Source organism: Hipposideros armiger, unplaced genomic scaffold (genome assembly GCF_001890085.2).
Source record: "Hipposideros armiger isolate ML-2016 unplaced genomic scaffold, ASM189008v1 scaffold_1164, whole genome shotgun sequence".
Taxonomy (NCBI): Eukaryota; Metazoa; Chordata; class Mammalia; order Chiroptera; family Hipposideridae; genus Hipposideros; species Hipposideros armiger.
In genome coordinates, this window is record NW_017732514.1 from 304,975 (window position 1) to 324,375 (window position 19,401).

At 42.8% G+C, this 19,401-nt stretch overlaps 1 protein-coding gene across 1 annotated transcript in view; it reads left to right on the forward strand.

The window, feature by feature from the left end:
- Positions 1 to 18,652: 18,652 nt before the first annotated feature.
- Positions 18,653 to 19,401, forward strand: part of CRH (corticotropin releasing hormone) — a 2,333-nt gene continuing 1,584 nt past the window's right edge. The window contains exon 1 of the mRNA XM_019632684.1: positions 18,653 to 19,109. The gene's annotated coding sequence lies outside the window, so the exon portion shown is untranslated. The remainder of the gene's footprint in view (positions 19,110 to 19,401) is intronic.

Genomic DNA, 19,401 nt, shown 5'->3' on the forward strand with positions numbered 1-19,401 from the left:
TTCTGGTCCAGGCTAGGGTGCCACACCAGTAGGGTCCTGCTGGCCCTGGTTAGTCCCATGCCCTGGAGGAGGCCTTAGTAAATTTCAAAGACGATATTTCTGGAGACCAGATCCCATAAAGAATCAGACCTGAGATTGGTTTCATCCTACCCAGCACTGCTACGTCCCAGGCCCAGGAGGGAACTTGAAGAAAAGCATCCCTAAGGGGCAGGAATCTCAAAGCATTATTGCTTGCAAGTATGACATGTAGTATTTTTCAGTTTATGTATTTCTGAAAATGGCTTTTTCCATCCTTATCCTCGATTGTTGGGTTGAATGTGGAATTCAAGGTTGACAACCATTTTAACTCCAAACGTGGATGGCTTTCACTCCACTGCCTCCTCAGATCCAGTGTAGCTGATGAGAGGTCTGACGCTGGTCACATTCTTGTTTTTACAGGTATCTTTTAAATTTCTCTCTTTCCTGCTGAAGGTTCTTAGTATCATCTCTTTAGTACTGATGTACTGAACTTTTATAAACCTGGGTCTAAATGTACATGTGTGTGTAAGATTTAGGCAACTCATTGCCTTGGGTACTTGATCAGCATTTTAATTTGTACACTCATGTCCTTTGACTCTTGGAAAAATCCTTTGTGATGTTCCTTGGATGATTTCTTCCTCTTTGTTTCCTTTCTGTCACTCTATTTAATAAATGTCGGGTCTCTAGGATTTATTTGCTATACATCTTACAGTTTCCTTTTGATTTTCACATCTCTTTGCTCTAGTACCTGTGAACTTTATCTACAATCTATTTGAATTTCAGTCATCTTTTTATTTTACAGTAGTTCTTCCTTGTTAGCCATTTGTATTTTGTTAATGCAATAACTTTTACTCTTTCTAGGAGTATTAATTAGAGAATTTTTAAAGGTTAAATTGTGTCTCTAAATTATGTCTATTCCTTTCAGAGTTACATATTCTACTTGTTCATCTTGGCCTCTCTCTTTTGTGTTGTAGAGTTTCCTCAAAAGTCCAATGATCTTTGTCTGTTCCATCATATTTAAAAACCAGACAATAGGCTGATCTTAACATGTGTGTGCGCTTGTGTGTATGTCTGATGCGTGTGTATGTGTGTATGTATGTGTGCGTATGTGTGCGCACACATGTGTGTATGTGTACGTGTGTGTGCGTATGTGTGTATGTGCGTGCGTGCACGTGCACATGCATGTGTGTGCGCGTGTGTGAGCGTGCATGCACATCTGTGTATGTGTATGTATGTGTGTGTGTATGTGTGTGAGAAGAAGAAGGATGCTTGCAGGCTGACAGTTCTCACTGCCCTCTGTTCAGAAAGATTTCTTCTCTTTAAAGGAAAAAGTCCCCCTAAAATGTTTGGATTTTTTAAAATAATAAACCATAGTTACAGCAAAAGCCTTTGGGAAGCACCCTTTAGTCCAAATTTTTGAATTTCTTTTAAAAAGAAATTAAACTCCAATATCAGTAAATAACTTTGTTTAATATTGGGATGGCTGAGAGTAGATGACTACTATGCTCCATCCTCTATTAAATGATCACAGATACAACATTAGTCTCATTCATTCATTCTATTAGTTATTTCCCCAAATTCTGGCTGATGACAAGCCTTGCAATGGTATGTGTGTGTGTGTATCTGTGCACACACGCTCAAGTACCTGCCTGGGTCTGTGTGTTGTGGGTATGGGTGTGATGTCTGTGCATGTCTATATGGCATATGTGTGCATGCATATGGATTTCATGTACTAAATTTGGGGTTGCTTTAAAAAGAATTAACAGAACTCTATGGGAATAGTCCAGAGTACAGCCCTATTATCCAGTGCTACCTCTAAGAACAGCACACGCTCATTCAGTGTTGCTGATCTTCATCCTTTGTATCCACAAAGCACTCTGAGGTCTCTTCTAACACCTTGATGGGTGCTGATTGGACCCTAGTCCCCATCACCCCATTTGGACTGCCAGTACTGGCAGCCTGCTGCCTGGAGGGCTCCTGCTGCCCATCAGACTCAGCTCTGATGAAACTTTCAAAACACACGTGTGTCAGGTGCAAGAGAGTTGCACCGATGAGCCTGGACCCTCTAATTAAACTCCCAGAAGGGGCCAAGAACTCTGACTCTTGGAGTCCATGACCTTGAGCAGCTGAAGGCACTGAATCCTGGGCTGGGAAGCAGAAAGAATGCGGTGGGCTGTGTCTCCAGGGATCCAAGAAAGGGAGAGATGACTGGAGACCAGCTTGCAAGAAAGTACAGCCTGGGAAGGAGGGCGGGGTTCAGTCATTCTTTTGTCACAACGTAGGCTAGTGTGTTTCATTTCTTCAAACATTATAAATTCTAAGATAGAAGGGACTTTTCTCTATTTTCTTCAGTGTCCCCCAGAGCACCTAGCAGATAGTGTCTGAATACTATCTGATTGATATGTGTATCACATTCTCTGTTTCAATATACTTACATGGGGACGTCATCCATTCATATATTTATCAAACACCTGCTTTGTGCCAAGCATTGTTTTAGCTCTGGGTTACAAAACAGACCAAAAAACGCTACCTTTGTGGAGAGACAACAGTAAATCTGATAAGTAAGGTAGATGGAATGTGAGCGCTAACAGGGGACAAGTAGAAAGGGGGCTTTTAAGTGAGTGGGAGAATGGGTCCAATTTTACACGGGTTGGTAAGGAACATGTGTGAAGACCTGCACAATTTCCCCGGTGGAGAGGGGAGAGGCCTTCCATTTGGGTCACTTTGTACTAGACTCGGCACATCACTTACAAAGGTGGGTGTGTTTGTGTGGTTTTTGTGAAGCATCTTTCTTCTCTTTTCAGAGTAATTGCTGCTTCTGTCTCAGCCAATCCCATCTCCTCTGTTCTGGGTTCCATGTTTCCCATCTCCTTGAGGTGCTTTTACCCATCAGTGGGGAGCTCTTCCCTTTCTGCGGGTCCAGGTTGAAACTTGCCTTAGGATCTTCCTTCTTAACAAACAAACCAACGCCCTTCCTGAACATTGCATCTACCTCTTCCAACCACTTTATTCTGTTCTTGGTTCCAAAAAGACTTTTTGGAAAAATGGTGCTGATTTACTGTCTTCACTGCTGCTTCTCAACTCATTGCTATTTGGCTTTCTTCCAAACCTGGGGTCGGCAAACAGGCTCGTGAGCCACATGCAGCTCTTTGGGCACGTACATGTGGCTCTGAAATAAAATTGAAAATGAAAATAAACCTATCATAGTTTCATTTATAAAAGTTTTAAAGGATATTATTCACATAATGGAGATAAAGTAAAAATATATTTATGGCTTTCGAATAATTTTTAAATTATTGTGATGGGCAGGATTGGCTCTTCCAGGGGTTGGCAAACTTTTGAGACAGAACGTACCCAAAGAGCCGCATGTGGCTCGCGAGCTGCAGTTTGCCGACCCCTGCTCCAAACCATTAAAATTACGCTTGTGTAGAGTATAAAGCTAATCACTCAGCCTCAAACTACGTTTCTAGATTTTGCTTTGGGATCCCGGGGTAAGGAGTCAGCAAACTATTTCTCCTTGGTCATCTGCTTTCCGCTTGGGGTCTTGCTGAGGGGACCCCAGAGAGAGACTGGCAGGCAGAAGAATGCAGAAAGGGCTTGCCTTTCCCCTTTGCTTGCTGATTTGGTCAGGTCAGCATCACCCCGGCATCAGCCCCACACTCCAGATGGAGTCATTGGTTCCAGTGTCCTGCTTCTTCCAGCACCCCCAGAGCGACCCGTATGCTCCCCTTCACAGAGGTCCCAGCCCCTGCTCTGCTGGGTCCATCCTGCAAGCTTCTAAGGCACCAACTCCAGCTAAGCGGGACCTCCTCCCAAGTCCCAGCTCCCGGAGGCCCTTCTCTGAGCTGCAGATGCATCAGCTCCGGCTGGGCAGCATCGGCTCCTTAGAGGCCGGGCCCAGCTCACGGTGCCTCTCCTCCAAGGGCCAGACTCCCGTGGCGCTCACCGTTGCCATTTCCCTGGTCCTAGGGGAGGGAGTTGCTTCTTGCAGTGACATCCTGTGCTTTCTCAATGTTCCCTTTTGCTTTTTCAGCTCTCTAACCCCTGTTCACCCAATTCCTTATATTATATTTCCTCGAGGGTGGTTTGTCTTTTGCTAACTAACCCCTTTGGATACACCCACCAAAACTCTCTAGGTTGCCAAACCCAATGAATAGCTCTTAATCACGGCACTTCCAGCAGCATTTTACCTTTCTGGCTACTTTCTCCTTCGAGACCTCTCCTCACCCCTGCTTCATGGTGCCATTCTTTCTTACTTCTCTTTCTCACTTTTGAACTGCCCTCCTCAGTGTCCCCCATGATCTGAGCTCCCCCCGAAATCTCAGCTTTCCTCAGCTCCCTCCCTGGTCAGCTCTTCTCATGCTGCTCCTCCTACGTCCCTCTGCGCCATGGCTTCAACCTCTGGCTGAGGATTCCATTTTTCAACCTTGCCCAGACGTCTCTCCAAAGCTCACACTCCTACGTACCACTGCTGGTGAGATATTTCTGCCCGAATATTCCCCAGGCTCTTCAATCTCAGTATTTCCATGTCATCTTCTCCTCTCAAGCTGCTCTCCTGCTGTGTTCACCACCTGCCCCATTGCCCAAGGCAAAATGACAAAGTTGGTTTGGACTTCTCCCTCTGCCTCACATACTGCATTTGACATTTCTTGAGCCTGTGGCTTGCGTCTCCTGCTCCTGCCATAGTTAAGATAACAAGAGCTAGCACTGACAGAGCACATACTCTGTTCCAGAACCCATATAAGGGTTTTACGTAAAACTCATTTAATCCTCATAACAGTAACTCTATGAGGTGAGTCCTGTTTTATCCCCATTTCACAGACAAAGAAACTGGGGCCCAGAAGTTTCCATGGCGTAGCCAGTCACACAACGACTAAGTCACAGAGCTGGGATATGAATTGGGGAAGACAGGATCTTATTAACCATGATGTTTGACAGTTACTCAAGCACGTTGGACTGGTCCCAGCTTGCCTGGCTCAGTTTGAAGGTTTCTGACTGCTGCCTCTGTTCTTGTCTTCTCAGCATTGTGTTTGACACACAGCAGGTGCCCAGAAGTGTTTATTAGAACCACCACCTTACATGTTATCCATCTAGTCCAACTAGCCAGAGTGTATTTTCTAAAATACAAACCTTCCCTGTCATCTCTCTGCTTGACGCCTTCCTGGGCCCCCCATCAGCCCAGGTTGAGAGTCCCTCAGGAGCTGGCCCTGGCCGACCTCTCTGGCTGTACCTTCGAGCCTCTTTGCACACCTTCACACACTACAGGGACCCACCTGCAGTTCCTGGGACACCGGGGGCTTCCTCTCAGCTTTGCTTCTTTCTGGTCTGTAGTGACCACCCTTCCTCTGCTTGCTGACCACTCCTGTTGTTCCTTCCAGCCTCACCCCAGCTATTGCCCTCTCTGTGCAGCTTTCCCCGACCCCTCCCCCCTTTCCCCTGTCAGAGCAGACTCCCTTCTCTGCACCCACAGGCCCTATACCACGGATGTCATTGTTGTTAACATGTCGTTCTTGTGGGCAGTGAGCCCTCAAAGGCAACAGGGGTTTTACATGTTCATTTTTATCTCCAGCATCTAGCACAGAGGCTGGGACATAGTAGATGCTCAGTAAATATTGGAGGACTAGTAACAGTTGTTGTCAGTACTCTCTGGCCAGGTGAGTTCAGTGGTTACAGCCTGAATTGGGGCCTTACTTTGGGCGTAGGTGTATCAGTTGAGGGACAACCTCCGCCCCACCCCCCCAGGACAATCACAGAAACGGAAGTCACCTGTGTCAGGTTGAATTGGTCAGTGTGATCTCAGCTGCATGACAGTTTCTAGAATAGCATAAGAAAACTTGGACAAAATAATGTGATCTGCTCTTGGATTTGGGTTTGAGAAGCCTACTAAATGATGGCGAAATAAGAAACAAGATGCCTAGCACAGGCAGCGTGCTAATCAGCTCCCGGTGTCTTGTCTCATGTAAGAAAAAAGACTCATACAAATGTTGTATAATTGTTTGTCTTCATTATGTGAGCTTGTTTCTCACTTCATTATGCGCAGAATTTGCAAGTTGCTTCCTGCCTTCCTCCCATTTCAAAAAGCTGATTTGAAATTTCAGGAAAGGTACATATTAATTAGTAGGGCTCCATATAGCAAATATTAATTTAGACACTGGTGTGAAGCATAGACATCAACTTATAGCATCCATTACAGAACGAGAAACTGTGCACAAGGTTTCAAGGCCTGGAGACTTGGGGAGGTTGGAATCTATTTTGAGGAAATGCATAAGCCCATTTGAGGAAATGCATAAGCAGATTGTCCCCATTGCTCCTGGGAATGGCAGTGAAGGGTGGATGGAATGGAAGGTTCGGTGTGGACTATACAGAAGAGGTGTGAGGATTTAAATGAAAGAGGAAAAGCCAAAAACAAACAGCAAATGACTATGCCTAACGCCTGCATAAGTCTCCAGGGATGTTCCCACGGAGACCAGGCATTGTAGTTGGTGTTCTCTCGGGTGACATGAACATAAACAGTGTGCTATTCCTCAAAATCACACCTTGTGGTGATTGCTGAGCGAAGAGGCAACACAGGAGCATAGCATAAATATGGAGCCTGTTCCTTCAGAAACATGTGACACTGCCCACCCCTCCCCAGAGCTCCTGGGAGGCCCGGGTGAGAAAGAGGAGAGAGAGAATAGAGGCGTTCTTTGAGGCTCCCAGCAGCCCTCCACATATCAGCTGGGACACATCAACCAAGTTACTTGCCCATTCTGAGCCTCCACTGTGTATCTATGCAATGTGGATAATAACATCTACTATTGAGCAGCGTTCCCGTGAGGATTAAAGATAAGGAAAGTAAGGCTTCGGAAAGGAGCATAATAAACAAGGCAAGTCATTACTATACTTTTCTTGACCAAAGGGGAGAAAACTGCAGTGTCCCAAAGCTCCCGGAGGGCAAGTCTCAGCAGCTGGTTCCTGAGAACCTACTCAGCCTCCTTAGCTGCCGCAAAAGATTTCTGATAAAATACAAACATGGGCTGGCATTTTCGTATTTCATCAAAATGCCAAAGCCCCAATTTCCATCCATTGCTTGTCTTTATTCTGAGCCTTGTTCTTGATTCTCAGTCAGGTATGTACTTACGTACTTGTCCTAAAGAAGGTACCCAGTGTTGGAGAGAGGCGACATGGTTCCAGGACCCCTGACGTTGCTTTGGGGATTGATTGACACTTGGCTAGCCACAGGGCCCTGCTTGGGGCCGTCCCCTTCTCAGTACTCCCAACACCATTCCGACCAGTCCCTCTACCTTGGACCTGAACTCAGGAGCCTGCCCGTGTATATAGACATGGAGGCCCCAGGGGCACCATGCTCCCTGGTCAGGAGCTGCCCCATGATTAGACACAGAAATGGAAACAGGAGGAACGTAACATCTTTTAGAGAGATCCCGATCACCCAGCTTCAAGGAGAGGAGCCTACTCTTTCTCCATCGCCCCCCACAAAAAGCCCTATGAGAAGCTCAAGCACCCAGGAAGATGGCTTTTAACAAAAAACCTGAATGAGCAAATAAATATATTTATGGATTTTCTAAATTTAAACCAGTAGAGCGACATACAGTCTCTGAGTACTTGAAAGGTACAAACATTAAGGTAAGAGGAAGCTGAAGAGGCTGCAGAAGGGGCTGTATCTCAGTGTCCTGTGGAACGGGATGAACATGAAATTACCAAGGAAACAAAGTCTGGAAGTGGCCTGTTGGCCTAGGGCTGGCCTCCTGGGAAGGCATGAAGGCAGTGCACCCGGGCTGTCTCCACTTCTCCCTCCGGCCGGAAGGGGATCTTCCAGGGATTGATTCAGGGAGACAGACAAGATGAGGGAAAGGGAAGTTTTTAAATTTATGGTGAGTTATTATTTTCTATTGCCTGACCTTAGAGCAGGGACACGGAATGGAACCACAGTGAGGTTGTCTGGGAGCATTTACAGTGTGGAGAAAAAATGAATTCTCAGTCAGCTTGATGCAAGCGGTTATCCAGGTCACGTTTAGAGAATCTGACAGGTCCATAGCCGCCTGTGGGGAGAAGAAGCTCCCACAGGAAGTGAGGGACTGTTGATCTTGGAATAGAAAAGTTGAGTATATATTCTTGTATTTTACTTTTAATTAGGAATGTTATTGTTTTTAAACCCTCCTTAAGATGCAGATTGCCCTTTGAGCGCAACTACTTTTGGTTAAATCAATAAATGATTAGGTTGAGAATAAAAGTTTCAACACGGAAATAATCCTTAATTGAGCAGACATGTATTAAGTAGCGAGACATCAGCCAAACGGACATTTCCCAAGTCAAAATGATGCTATTTCTAAGTAAAAGTGTAGGCAGACAGGAAGGAACCTGAAATACATATTACTAAGTGGAAGAAGCCAGTCTGAAAAGGCTACAATTTGTATGATTCCAACTATAAGTCATTCCAGAAAAGGCAAAACTATAGGGACAATAAAAAGATCAGTGGTTGCCAGGGGTGGAGAGGGAGGAAGGAAAAGATGAATAGGTGGAACACGGGATTTTTAGGTGTGCGAAAGGATCTGTGTGATGCTGTCTGGATAGATGCATGACATGATGCTTTTGTCAAAACACACAGAATGTACAACATAGAGTCAACCCTGATGTGAACTGTGGACTTTCATTAATAATAATGAATCAGGTGGTTAGAGCGCAGTGCTCATAACACCAAGGTTGCCGGTTCGATCACCACATAGGCCACTGAGGTGCGCCTCCCACAAATAGATTGAAACAACTACTTGACTTGGAGCTGATGAGTCCTGGAAAAACACACTGTTCCCCAACAAAAATAAATTTAAAAAATAAAAATAAAATAAATTTATTAAAATAATAATAATGTATCAACATTGGCTCATCAGTTGTCACACATGTACCATACCAGTGCAAGATGTACTAACAATAACAGGAGAAAACTAAGGGAGGAGTGGTGTGTTGGGGAGAAAGAGCATATGGGAACTCCTTGTACTTCCTGCTTAAATTTTCTATAAACCTAAGACTGCTCTTCAGAAATAAAGTCTATTAATTTAATTTTTAAAAGATCCACTGGATAGCTGAAAAACCTCCAGTATTAGAAGAAGAAAAAACAGTAATTACACTTATTTTATTTCATTACTGGACATGTACTAAGCCTAATAAATACTGGGCATGATGCTAGGCTCTGAGGAGCTGAGATTAAATAGAATCACTACCTTCAACCGTAGCAGCAACCATATCATTAGCCCAACAGCAATGACTAAAGTTAATTGAATGTTTCTTATATTCTAGGCCCTGGATTCACCATCTCATTTAATCCTGCAACCCTAAGAGGAACCAATAGGGAAACTGATCTTTTATAATGGTTTAACAAATAAGGAAATTAGTTTGGGAAATTTAAATAACTTATCCAAGGTCACCAACTAGGAAGTAATAGAGTCAAAACAGTACTGAGGTAATTTGACAACCACCATACTCAGAAATCCAATGTGTTCCCCATAGGAAGGGGGAGTCAGATATCATTCTTTATTCTATTTGCAAAGCTCCTTTGAACAGTTTTGTTCTTAGTGAAATGTACGAATGAAGATATTAGAACAAATTCTGTTATAAACAAGAATCAGATGTGGTGTTCTTCCTCTAAAAGCTGGATAACTTTTTTTTTACAGAAGAAATCTATTATATAATTGTATTTCTTTATTCAAATAAAATCTCTATATTGCAATCATTGTTGTTGCTGGAAGAGGCAGAACCTTACAGCTATTAAGAATTAAAGTACAAAGAAAACAAATTGGAAAATGAAGTGAGGCTCAGATATGTATCTATATTTAACTTTATATTATAGGAGCATTAAACTTCACTGTAGCTTGAGGCCCTTAAATCTTTTCCATTATCTTGGGAACACTGTTGCTTAGATCGCTTCTACAATTTACACAGAAGAGAACAGTGAATGTTCAGACAGATCTGGCAAATCAGACAGATCTCTTCTTTCCCACACCTAGGTTTCATGTATCCTTTCAAGAGTTCGCTGGCTCACAGTTATGAGACCACCTTGAGTTGATGTAGCATTTCTCTTAAGTCAGACATACCGGGGGTGCCAAAAAAATGTACACACATGACTTGTATTCATCTTTTGTTATTGGTATATATTGAGTATTACAATTTTAATACAGTTTTTTCCTTTCTTAAAATGTATATACATTTTTTTGGCACCCTCTGTATATTGTCAATCTCCAACAATCAACACACACTTATCACATGTAAGCAGTGTACTAGAAGCTGCAGACTCCCAGTTAGTGGGAAGTAAGTTCATAAGCTGGGAGGCAGACACACACACACACACACACACACACACACACACACACGAAAATGAACTGTAGGTCTCATAATGGAAGCTGCCATCACATTTTTCATGGATGGATGACAGAAGCCTTGGGGATGAACAGAGCTTGCGGCAAGGTTCACAAAGGTCTCAGCCCACCACCAGTAACATCTCTGAAACCCATGGCTTCCGAATGTTGGCTGCGCAGCGTTTCTGTCCACCCTCTGGCCCTCATTGCCTGCTGCCTCTTAAGTAACTGAATTTCCTTTATGAAAAACCCAGTGTCGCCCGTTGTAGTCAGTTTTGTCTTGGACACGTCTGCCTTTTCACACCCAAAGAAGGTCCTCCGTTGCAAGGCGGGCCCACAGGTTTCCAATGGGCTAAATTACTGTGGAGCCCACCTCCTTCCCCTGGCTCAGAACTGTGCAAACCGACCTGACCATTTCATGGGTAGTGAGGGAGGGCTCAGCAGCGACTTGCTGTAAGGTGACGACTCTTCCTGGGTTATCCCCAGAAGCACTGGAAATAGACGTCTCCCCATACCCCGAAACCCTCTTTTCAAGGGTGAAATGTGTAATTTTAAAAGTTTCTCCTAGGAGTGGTAGAAAATGACTTGGTAGCTCTAGCTATGGACTCTAATATGGATGGCAAAGAAAGAAAGTACACCTGGACTCTTTGTAAGATGCCTTGGCTTGTTGTATTTCCCAACTAGTCCCACAGTAAACATGCCCTGTGCTCAAATAAGTCTGGGAAATGCTGACAATTGGGGGATTGACACTGCAGAAAAATATTTTAAAATACTAGAAAATTCTGCAGTAAAAAATGTTTAACGTCTCTTTCAATTCCGCCCTCCCCCCACTTTTCCCCCTTTGTAGCACCAGTAACATTCCTAGGAGCTCTTTGGGAATCTTTCTTTAGAGTCAAGAAATGTCCATGAATATAAATACCTATTTAGGATGCTTGGCTGATGGATTTCTTTCTTATGAGCAACCATTGTAAGAAGATGAGTTCCTGCAAATTGCCCTTCATGACAGAAAGTTCACACACATCCTCTCACTGCCCTCCATCCGTTATCTGGAGCCTAAAACAGAAAATTCGATGTATTATGATGTAAATAGAAAGGTCAGCCATGTCTATCAAGACAAGGGCTTGTTAGAGGAGCAGAGCTCTACCCCTTTTCTAATGCTCTGAGTCATCTCCCCAGGGTAGGTTACTTCCAAACTTCTGGAAAAACAAAAGGACAGGTAACAAAGTCCTTGCCATTTTCTAAAGAAAGGCGATAAGGCACCCAATGATGATTTCTGGATGCTGAGAGATTTATTGACTGATGGGGACTGAAAGGAGGCCCTGCCCCCATCAACCCCTGAACAGGAGTATGGCTGCCCCCAGGTAGTATCCTGGGCTCCTGGAGCAATCCACAGGAGACCATGCCCTTGTCTTATACAGCTCCTGTCAAAGCTGGCATGCGATCCTCATTCTATAGAGGTCCAGTGGTCATGACCCAAAGACCATAACTCATTTGTCTGTCACCTTGTCCGTCCAATGTACTCTTCACAGTGCGCTGATAGAGGCCTTTCCAAAATGCATGTGTGTTTTCTTCCCCTCCCTTTGAGATCCCATTGACATGATAGTAGAAACACAAAATGATGAAACGGACAGGTTAAGGACCATAGGCAGGTGAGAGGGTTTAATAAACTTTTAAAATAAGGAGAGAACAAAAGATAAAATGCTATCTGAGGAAGCAAGGCAGAGGAAGCAGCTGTAAAGGTCTGCAAAGGGGTAGCTGAGGAAGGAAAGCAGAGACGATGGAGTGGTTACTGTGGAAAAAGGTAAGGAAGCCATGGCAGAAGGCACAGAAAGGGGAGGCAGCTGAAAAATGAGCCCACCTTCAGAGCCCAGAGGGAGCACAGGGCTTGGAAACGCCAAGTATCACCAAAGGCAGGAATAAGAAAAGGGGTAAAAAATAGGGCGGATACTTGAATGTCTATATATGGAAGAGTCCACCTGTCCACCAACTTTCTCATCCCATGTGATGAATGTCAAGCACTCAAATGTCTACCTGTTAGGCAAAAATTAAATAGGCAAGCGAACACTTGCAAAAAATATTGTTACTGGCTGAACTGTGTCCCATCAACATTGGTATGTTGAAGTCTTAACCCCCAGTATCTCAGAATGTGAGTGTATTTAGATAGAGCCTTTAAACAGGTAATTAAGGGCGCTAATCCAATATGACTGGTGTCCTTATAAGAAAAGGAGATTAAGACACAGGCACACACAAAAGAAAAACCTGTGAAGACAGAGGGAGAAGACAAACCCAGGAACGAGGCCTCAGGAGAAACCAACCCTGCTAACAGCTTGATCTTGGACTTCTAGACTCCAGAGTTGTGAGAAAATAAATTTTTTTGTTGTTTAAACCACCCAGCCTGTGGCACTTTGTTATGGCAACTCTAACAAACTATATAATACATATATTTTCCTTAACTGAAATTGAACAGTCTCAGAGAAAATTTCTCTGTAATATGTCATTTGTGGGTACCCCCAAAGTAATGGCAGTTTCACCATATAATTACCCTAAAAGGAAGACTGGCGACAAGGTCATTATCCTTCACAGAGAGTTCCCAATCAGCTTTGTATTGCTTAATTCATAAATATGAGTGCAAATATTCATATATATAGAATTACCTTAAGAGACTTAATGATAGTCTCCTCAACATAAAATAAAGAAACCATGATAAATTTTTAAATGACCATGAATGGAATAGATAATTCAGGGACAGAAAGCCTAGGGACTTTTTAGTGAATATTCTTAAATAAATTTGAAAAAATATTACACTATAAAGCAAATATAGGAGTTGTGAAAAAAGAATGGAGAAAGAATTCAAAGCCTGGAAGTTGAATATATGGTTGTAAAATAAACTAATTGAAGAGCTGGAGGACATTTAAGAGCCCTCCCAGAAAGTAGAACCCAAAACAAAGAGTCCTAGGAGGAGAGAAAATAATAAACCTAGAGGGGCAACATTTTAGAATAGAAGTCCCAGAAAGAAAGAACAGAGAAAATAGAGGAAGTTATCATAGAAATAATTCAAGAGTCTCCAAATTAAAACTGATAAATAAAAAAAAAGAGACCCAAAAAGCCATTGTAAAAGTTCAGAACATTAATAACAAAGAGAAGATACTAAAATCTTCAAGAGAGAATTAGGGGGAAAAAAACCAGGTCCTATAAAGAAATGAGAATCAGAATGACAGTGGATTTCTTACAGCAGCACTGGATGATAAAACACAGGACAATATTTTCAAAGTTCTGGAAGGAAGAAGCTTGTGTTCAAACTGGAATTATATACCTTGCTAAAGTATCACTCAATTATCTGGGTAAAATAAAACCACTTTCAGAAATGCAAGAACTCAGAAAATTTATCTACCGTACATCCTTTCTTAGAAAGTAATCTGTGGATGTGCTCTAGCAAAATAAATGCAGTCATCAAGAAAGAATAAATCATGTGATTACAGACAGTGATTTAATTCAGAAAAGAAGAAAAGAGAAGTCCCAGTAAGACAGCTGTGCATCAGATTTAGAAAGTGGCCAGTCTGAGAGCAGCAGGTTAAAATGCTCAAGAAAAGGGGTCTTGAAAAGAAGGGGAAGGTTTGATAGATTACTTGTCATAATTGAAAATCTGAAAAAGATTGGGAACATAATTAAGACAGTATTTCTTTTCTTTTTTTTTAAAGATTTTTATTGGGGAATTGGGGGGATGGGAAGAGTGCCGGGGAATCGGGGGAAAGGGAACAGACAAGTTGCCATCGTTTTGCTCTTCAGTCCAGCCGTGGAAGACATTGCCTGACCGGCCCAAGCTGGCACCATCATTGCTGTCTTCCTGGGTGAGGCAAATCAGTCGCCGGCCTCTGGATGGCCGCTCACTGCGGCTGCTGGCCGCTCATGCTGGCTGCTCACGGTAGCCCATGGCAACCCACTGCCACAGGGGCTGCAGCCTACACCGTCGCTGGCAACTCACGGTAGCCCAGCTCCAGGTCGAGCTGCCACCCAGCATCCTAGCTGCAGAGGGCAGTGTCACTGGCCCTCATATGTGGGATCCGAACCGGGGCCCTCTGGCATCCCAAGCCAGTTCCCAACCATCGTGCCACCCGGCCGGCCCAAGACAGTATTTCTAAAAGAAACTGTGAAGATTTAAAAAAAGCAACTGGTAATTATAAAACAAAAACAGGAAAGAAAATGTAATCAGAGCCTATGACTTTGTTCCGTCCGCAGTGAACAATTTTTACATAGTCAATAATTTAAAACTATATTGACTTTTAACTTTGATCAATCTATGGTCAAAGCAGAAGACTTAACTGGTTATAAAAATAGTAACAGTGACAATATAGAAGTGAAAATACAGATGACAGAGCATAGGAGATCTAGGTGCAGAAGGGTGTGTGAAAATCTGAAGGGATAGTAATATTCTCATTTTACAATCTGGGGTGTGAACAGATATTGTTTATACTTGAAGGATCGGGAAATGATTCTGTGGGTGTCTTACTTGAAGGTGCAAGGTGCAAGGGTAAGATGTAGAAGAAAAATTAAAAAGCAGGTTATTAGGATGGTGATCAACAATGAGGAATGAATAGAAATTATGGTACATCTCTTGATGGAATACCATGCAGTCAATAAAATGGATGTCATTTAGATAAAGGAAAATGAGGGATAATTTTAAGTGGAAGAAAGCAGATTACAAAATTTTAGTTATTAAATGCTATCTAGTTATTTCTGGATGATAGGCTTATTGATGAGTTTTTTATACTTCAATCATTCAACCGATTTTCTATAGTTCAAATCCATTCAAAATCCATTCAAAAGATTTTTGGATACTTACCATGTTTTGGCACTGTGTGAGGGGCTGGAGTGATGAATATGGCAATTTCTAAATACAGTCAAGTCTCTGTCACACAGTTTACAGTCCAGCAAGGAAGACACATATTGTACCAGTAATGATTTAAAAATGTGAGCTTTTATCATGGAGGACATTCATGATGTTAGAAGGATACAGAGCACAGCTCATAAACCTAATCTAGGAATCTGGGAAAGATTCTTTCAACTGATTAATTTTTAATTGTAAATAAGAGGGTTTTATTTTTGTTATTTAAGTAGATATTCACAATTAGGAACATGGTGTTATCTCAATTACATAAAATATATGAGCTCAGGAAAAATTCTCAAGGGAAACAACAAACTATTAACTGAGATTACCTTTAGATTCTGGAATCTGAGGAGTCTTGTATTCTTCCTTACAGTTTTCTAATTTTTCCAAACTTTCTTTAAGGAGGATGAATGGCTTTGATAATCAGAAGAGTTTACTAGACGTTATTGTTTCCAATGAAGTGGTTAGATATTTGTGCTGTTTGAGATCCTTTCCCTAGCCCTGCCTATTGATGCAGAAAGTAGCTTGTTGCTAATCTGAAGCACAGTAAAAACAAGTACCAAACCACCTGTCTCTGCTAGGCATTTTGAAAGGCTGTTATTGGAGATGGTAGATTCATTTCAACAAATGTTCCTTAGCAAACATGGAGACTTTGTTTGCCATGAACTTTGCTAATAGAAGCACCCATTGGGATACTCCCCCCAAATGCAACGAGATGCTGATGACGCGAATAACCCCAACAGTTACCTCTTATTTCTGATAGTTCTTTATTCATCAGACTGCTGTGCCATGTGTTTTTAATCTTAACTATGTCCTGTATTATGTTTTATTTAAATTGGTTCTCCAATGACTCCTTTCAAGAAGTTATTCCTACGTGTAAGACCAAACCTGTCAGTGCAATTTTCATAGGCTTGGGTATTTCATTCACTGCACACATTTGTATCATTATTTTGAGAACCACCTTACTCTATATTTTATCAAAAGATCTCTATTTTCCAAGGTGAACTAGGTGAAATATCAAATTAATGCACCTTAAATTGGCAATGCACTTAAAGACCTCATGTTATAATCACAAGATTTGGCTGAAAGGGAGATTGCAGTGTGTGCACACGGATACCTAAATTCAGGGGCCTGGGCATCAGCCTGCACAGAGCAGCTCTGTGTTCTCATGCCAAGGAGATTTATATGGGATAAGGCTTATCAATATAAGTAAAGTCTAAGACAAGGTACCACAGGATTGATGTGTGAATATGCCACTTTACCTAAATTCACCTTCTCCCTTCATTTTGTTCACGTGTCTCTGCTGGCAAAGGAAGTTCAAAGGGGACTATTATCGTAGGGAAATAACACAGGCTGGTAGTCAAAAGAACTACCACCAACTAGTTAAGTGACTTCATGTAAGTCACTTAACCTCTCTGGTTCTCATTGAAACCAAATAATCTCTTCCAGTCATTTCTAATGTGAACATTCAGTGATTTGATGAGATCTAACTTTTGGATAAATTGTGAGTAGGGGTTGCTCTGCACAGACCCTGGTTCTCTGGCATCTAGGCCTTTTGTTCCTCACTTTTCGTCAGAGCCACTTTGTCCCTAACCAACTACCTACTCGAGGAACATCTTACAGCAAGGATTCAACACAATGAGGGAGTCAGGCTAGAACAACATCCTCCATGTGGCCCAACAGGATAAGGCCAAAACATGTTGGGTCATCTCTGGAGGAACCTCTCAGGCCTCCCCAGCTAAACCCCTGGCCTTATATTTCTCCAGTTCTTCTTCTGTATCCTTTTACCCGGACGCCCCTCCCAAATCAATTCTACCTCCAGATTGACATCCAAGCTGCTATCTGCCAATAGGGACAAAGAAGGGTTCATAAAGGAAAGTAAGCAAATAAATAAATAAATAAATAAATAAATAAATAAATAAATAAATAAATAAATAAATTGAGATTCATTCCAGCTTAAAAAGGAAAAAAAGCTCACAAAAACAAAAACTAAGGTTCTGTATGCCTGCTACCAACATAAAACACAGCTTTCCTCTAAACGCTCAAACATTTCCCATAATCGTGACTTTCTATTAACAATTCACATCTTTCCCAGAAGACAAATTTCTTTCTCTTTTTTCTCAGGTCAGTGATCCAAGTATGCCAGGACTTCTCTGGAAACTGCCAGAATTTCTCTTTCTACCTTCCTTTTGTTTCTTAGAGCAGTTGTGGATTGGTGTAGACCCAAAATAGGAGTTGAACTATGCATTACGTTATTTGTCATGTTAGGCGACAAAGGGAACAGCAGAGGTACCAGACATGAGAAACAGAAAATTTCTGATAAACAGCTCTGATGGTTATTTAGAAGCACAGACAACAGAGTTTGAAATCGCATTTTGAATTGCAGAATTAGAGGTAACTGCCTCCCACCTATATGATAATGTCAGTTTAATTCAAAATTTGAGTGTGGTGCTATAGGCATTCCATTCTGTGGTAGTGCCAGGGAGCATTTATTTGTTTTTCAGGCTCCGGTGGAGCACATTTGAATTTGGAAAAAGAAATGATCACACACACACACACACACACACACACACACCTGGGTGCCCCCAATATGGATACTATCATGGATATTAAGTATTTAGAAGTAAAATGAATGAGATTACCTTTTTATGGGCTCAGTATTGATCAATGAAAACATACAACTGATGAATTCAGCCCTGTTATCAAGCAGTTTAAGCCTTTTTTCAATATGAAATAGGAAGTTCGAATGGATGCTTCTCTCATTGGGTTTGCATTGGGTGGAGTAAATAAAGATTGTTTAATTCATGCACGTCGCTGGTCCTTTCTCTCTAATTTCAGAATAGAAAAGACCACAATTTCAGATTCTGAGAGAAGAGACAGAGGAGGAGCAGTGAGTTTCTGAAAGAACTTAAAATCTTTGCTGCAACTGAGACTGACCCCTGCGTCACGGGAGTAGCTCTTGCTATCATTTTAAAAACTTGAGCTGCATTTCAAGAGACATGTTAGCCTTGCCTCTGTAGATTCATAATTCTTTTATCTATTTTTGGGATGAAAAAGCAGATAGAGGCTTAAAAGCGGAGTGTCCCTGGGCTTCCTTCTCTTTATTCTTCACTCTTATCCAGGCAGGAAGGTGATGGGACACTTCGTCTCTAGCAAAGAGTTATTTTCAACATAATGAGGTGTTGCCCAAGACAACCGGTCAAAGAAGTTAGGGGGGAAAGGAAAGAGGAGGGTCCAGAGCCAGAGGCACCCCTCCGGCTGGCTGCTGCTTCCCCCCACAGGGCTGTGCATCGCTAGACCTCCCTTCCCTCCCGCTTTCCCTCCCGTTCACTGCCTCTGTGCTGATCCTCCACTTGGCCTTTCATAGTAAGAGGTCAGTATGTTTAGCACTTGGGAAATCTCATTCAAGAATTTTTGTCAATGGACAAGTCATACGAAGCCCTTCCATTTTAGGGCTGGTTGACGTCACCAAGGAGGCGATAAATATCTGTTGATATAATTGGATGTGAGATCCAGTGTTGAGATAGCAAAAATTCTGCCCCTGGCTCCCTGGCAGGGCCCTATGATTTATGCAGGAGCAGAGGCAGCACGCAATCGAGCTGTCAAGAGAACGTCAGCTTATTAGGCAAATGCTGCGTGGTTTCTGAAGAGGGTCGACGCTATAAAATCCCACTCCAGTCTCTGGTGTGGAGAAACTCGGAGCTCAAGTCCGTGGAGAGACTGAAGAGAAAGAGAAGAGGGAAAGAAAAAGAGAGTGGGGACAGAAAGGAGAAGGAAAGAAAAACCCTGAAAAAGCCCCGGAGACGTTCCTCTGCAGAGAGGCGGCAGCGCTCGGCTCACCTGCAGAAGCGCCTCAGAAGGTAGGGAGTGCCTAGACGGAAACGCGCGTCCAACTTCACACTGCCTGAGCTGCCACCGTGCGCGCCGCGAAGCCGCTGCCGCTGTCCCCGCGCGCGTGTGTGTGTGTGTGTACATGTGTGTGTGTGTGTGTTTGCTGACTTCCGATAGTAGCTGGGATGTGGCAAAAGCCAACTTAGACGGCTACTCGTCATTATCCTAACTGCCAGTTATCCATCCTCGCTGGCTGTGTAGACCACAGCCCCCCATCTATCCCGACCCTCGAAAGAAGGATGCTGGGGCAGGGATGGATAA